We start from the raw sequence: 4,224 nt of genomic DNA, 5'->3' as shown, positions 1-4,224 counted from the left end.
GAAATGAGGAAAGGGCAAATCTATAGCCACCGTAGGTTTCAGAATCTCTGCAGAGTTTAAATGCAATGAATTTTCCAGCACATCCAAGAAAGGGAAGATCTATAAGCACTGGAGGAGTGAGAATCTCATAGGAGTGGGGAATAATATTGGTTTATCTATCTTTAGGGTTGAAAGATGAGTTTTCCATCAGGCCCAGAAAAAGAACAATCTAAAAGAGGCAGAGAATCAGCAAGCTCACAGCAAAGGGGGGGGGGGGTTAAGCCCCTTGAGCATGGGAGGGGGGGTTAAGCTTTGGGGGGAGGGCATTGCAAAAAGGAAGCGTGGAACTGGGGAAGGCCCCCACAAACACACACACTCCCCCCCACACACACATACACGCTGCACATATCAGCCAAGATCTGGGCAGACTTACCCGGGTGGGCATGGAGGTTGATGCTGGAGGCAAGGTACTTGCCAGGGGCCAGGGGCGCGGGTGGCAGGCTGGCAGCCAGGCGGGCGGCGGCTGCTCCGGCGGCGGCCACCCGGTGCTGGCTCTCCATGGCCAGGCTGGAGAGGAGCGGTGGGGGGACGTGGACGGCGCGGGGGGCCCCAAGGTCTCTTCCATCCATCATCCGCAGCCAGGTCGCCTTGCCCTCCTCCTCCTCGGCCTCCCCCGGGGCTCAGAGGCCGGGTAGGGAGCGGTGGCCCCGCAACAGCAGCAGCGGCCCCAGCGCCATGCGCTTCCTCGTAGCGCCAGGGGGGCCCGACGGGCACGGCTGCGCCTAGGGAAAGAAGAAGAGCCACTGCCATCAATTGGGCATGGGTGGTGGAGGGGGGGGTACAAGCCCGTTAAAATAATAGATTCACAATTAGGGGTGGCTCACATTGAGGGGGGCTTTTCCTAGTGCAAAAGGGGGGGTGTCCAGACACGGTTAGTCCACCTCCCTGGAAAAAAACCCTCTCTGCAACCATTTCTCCATCAGCCTGGAAACATTAAACAGGCCAAAGGTTTGGAGAGGTCATTTCTACGGGCGAGGGGGGGGGATCTCCTTGCAAATACCCCGGCTCAGAAGCAAAGCCCCTTTTTGGTTGCAGCGAGACATGTTCTGAAAGTCAAATGCCCCCAACACCCCCCCCCCCCACAGTCGCTTTACTTTCCACTCAATGTGTCTTGGATCGAGGCCACCCCCTGTCCAATTCTGGGCGCTTCTTACCCAGTTGAGCCAAGCCCTGCTCAGCCAGACCGAAATAACTTACTTTCAACTTCCCCTTATGCAAAAGAGGACTGACTGTAGAGGTAGAAGATTTACTCTCTCGAAGTAAGAGACACCACTCCAAGAAAGAGTTTTCTATTTCCCTCCTCCCAGCCACAGTCATGGCGGGAGGGAGAGGACAGGGCTCCAACAGCTCCCTCCCTTGTGAGGTTTTTTTATCAATTCGGAATAGGGTTCCATTTTTTGAATTCCGCTGCCTAGATCCTGACAACCCCCCTTTCCACTTTTGGACCCTGAAATACATCATCTGTCCCACAAGCACAAATGTAGGTGTTTGTGTGATGGGCGGCCAGGGGATCCCTCGTCCTGACACTATTTAATGGTTAACCTTTTTTTACGGTCAGAAAACACAAACCCATCCAATCCATAACAGGGCAAAGAGAGGTTCAATTCCCCTAAAGGGACTTGTAAAAAAAGATTTTTGAAGGGCGATTGGATTTTATGACTTAATAGGAAGCCAAACGCCCCCCCCCCCCCGCCCTAATTTAGGAATGGGTTAAAAATTAAGACACCCCTGGAGTTTGTCTTGGCATCAGAACTAGAATTCCTCATATTGCTAAAAGACACCCCAGTCCTACACCAGTGAAGACTGAATTTGCTTTCAACAGGGGAATACTTGCCGGATAAATAAACTTAAAAGCAGCATCCAACAAACAGGCGACTGAAATCTAAAAAGGGAAACAGGGACAGAAAAGGCCCTTTACCCTTAAAATATTCCCAAATGTGTTGACAATATACTTGGGAAAAGGTCTAGAAAATGGCATCGCTGTTTTTAAAATTTATTTTAAATGGGTTCTTAAAAACATTTTTAAAATCTTCCAGTTGCTTTTTCTCCTTCCTAAAAAAATAGGTTTGTCAATTTGGTTTCCACTTCCCACTGAGTAAAGATGAAATCCACCACCCAGACTCACACAAGACTCTATTAAGTTTAAATTAATAATTTCTTGCTTTGACCCTGACTTCATTAAAACTACCACCATGTTCATCCCAGCTTGGTAGGTTGCTTTGATTCTTTTCTAAACTATTCAAAAGACAAATTCAGTTCTTTCTAGTTGTAGAAATCGCAAAGCTGATGGTCTAACTTCCCTATGTGTCTGTTTTCAAAATGTAAAATGGACATTTTATCTGCTTCACTTCCATACGATTCCTATATAAGCCTGAATCGAGATGTGGATCGGTATATAAACAGACCCACACAGCCTGGTTGAAACTCGTTCAGGAATATGATAACCAAGCCAGCATTTTAAAAGTTTATATTCTTTGTAGATGTACGAACAATCACTGTAAACTAGCCAGATCTGCGGATATGAATGCACTCGCATGCATTAATCCAAGACTATTCAGGAATCTACTGAAAAATAACCATGGGGAAAAAAATTCAGGTCAGGCTTGGAGAGAACCAGGCCATTTCTGATTCTTCTCCCCTTCTTTTCCCGCTGTTGTTAATCCCTGTTCCTGCAGAATATGGCTGGATTCCTGATTTTAATTAAAAACAGGCCAGCCTCACACACACACACAAAAAAACCCCCCACGTCTGTTTCTTAGCTTTCTTTCTCAGACCGGGTTTGCCAAAAAAAACAACACTCTCTGGAATCTCCCTTTCAGCGACTTTTGCGGTGCTCCATGTTTGTGGGGTGCTTTGGGTTTTAGGAGGGGAGCGTAGGGAAGAGAAGCCTCAAAATCAGACCTACCTCTGGAGAAGGGTTTGGGAGGGGCTCGGCTCGGAAGCAAACCTTCCCCGCTCCCCCATACCACAAAAAAAAACTTCTCGGAGTAGAGAGTTGATCTTACCTCTAAAGAATCCCCCCTTTCAATTCCTCTTCTTTGGCATTCTTCAGCAGGACTGTGTGGCTCCCAGATTCTTCCCTTTCACCCGCAACCTCTCAAAAATTAGATCCAAACGGAGCGCTTCTCTCTTCCTCGGTGGGGGAACCTCTCCACCACCACCCCCCAAAAATATTATTTTTACTGGTCTGTGGGGCTGTTGAGTTGTCTCGTCCACCCTGGAGGAAAAGGCAGTGCTTGGCTGGGCAGATTCTCTGGCATGCTGTTCAAAAAATCCAACTTTGCTGTGTGTGCTCCTCTTCCGCACTTCCATAAACTCCAGGTAAAGCTTGGCAGAGAGGCTTGAGAATGCCCATATAGACAGATCAGGGTTGGAAAAGGTACATTACGCATACACACCCCTTTCAAGTTCCTCTTGGTGAATCTTAAAAAAAAGAGAGAGAGAGAGAGAGGGAGGAAGGGGGGAAGGGAGGGGGGGAAAGCTCTTTAGCAATGAAACAAGCATTGTTCCTCCCGTCCCACCTCTCTCCCTCCCCGCTGGCCAGCCAAAAATGCGCCGCCGCCCTCCCATTGGTCGCTCCCCTTGTCATTCACCTTCATGTAAACACTTTGGCCCAGGGCCATTCCTATAAAACCACTTATGGACCGGAGTGTAGGGGGTGGGGGCTAGGAGAAGTTTCCAGGCGCTTCCCTCACCCCCCCCCGGCTGAATGATCGGAGGGGGGGTGGGAATTTGGAGAAGCGGTTTCAAGGCCCCCCTTCCCTCCCTCCCCGGTCTAGGCTGGCTGATCAAAAGAAGGTTTGGCTTGGCAGTGCAATCCGCTGCTTTGCATGCCGCCTCTATCTAGGGGGGATCGGGTTGCGGAGGGGGGGAGGGGGGATCGGCCCCCCTCCGACCATCACCCCCCCTTCTCCCACCCCCCCCCTCCCACCACAATCCCTGGGAACATTTCTGGCACCGTGTTTTTAAAAAGACCAGTCAGATGGAAAAAGGTTTTGCAAAGATTGGGCAGAGATCACCACCTAATTTTAAAAAAAGAGCCCCCCAACCCAACTCAAGAGCACAAGAGGTGCAGAAGGAGAGCTTTGCAGCCGGCCAGGATTCCTCGGAAGTAAGCCCCGTTGACGTCAGAGAGCTGCTTCCGAGTAAGGCTCTGGCAGCCTCCAGGCGTGCCTTGGGGTTGGA

General features: G+C 50.1%; 1 long non-coding RNA gene across 1 annotated transcript; it reads right to left on the bottom strand.

Moving 5' to 3' along the window:
• Positions 1-416: 416 nt before the first annotated feature.
• Positions 417-3,812, bottom strand: LOC125432054. The gene is made up of 3 exons (XR_007244386.1): positions 3,633-3,812; positions 3,045-3,462; positions 417-761 (listed from the first exon to the last, which is right to left on the bottom strand). It is a non-coding gene; the product is annotated as an uncharacterized LOC125432054 (long non-coding RNA).
• Between the last annotated feature and the right edge of the window lie 412 nt (positions 3,813-4,224).

Source organism: Sphaerodactylus townsendi, linkage group LG04, assembly GCF_021028975.2.
Source record: "Sphaerodactylus townsendi isolate TG3544 linkage group LG04, MPM_Stown_v2.3, whole genome shotgun sequence".
Taxonomy (NCBI): Eukaryota; Metazoa; Chordata; class Lepidosauria; order Squamata; family Sphaerodactylidae; genus Sphaerodactylus; species Sphaerodactylus townsendi.
The sequence above is the reverse complement of the archived record's forward strand: the minus strand, read 5'-3'. Positions and strand labels throughout refer to the sequence as shown.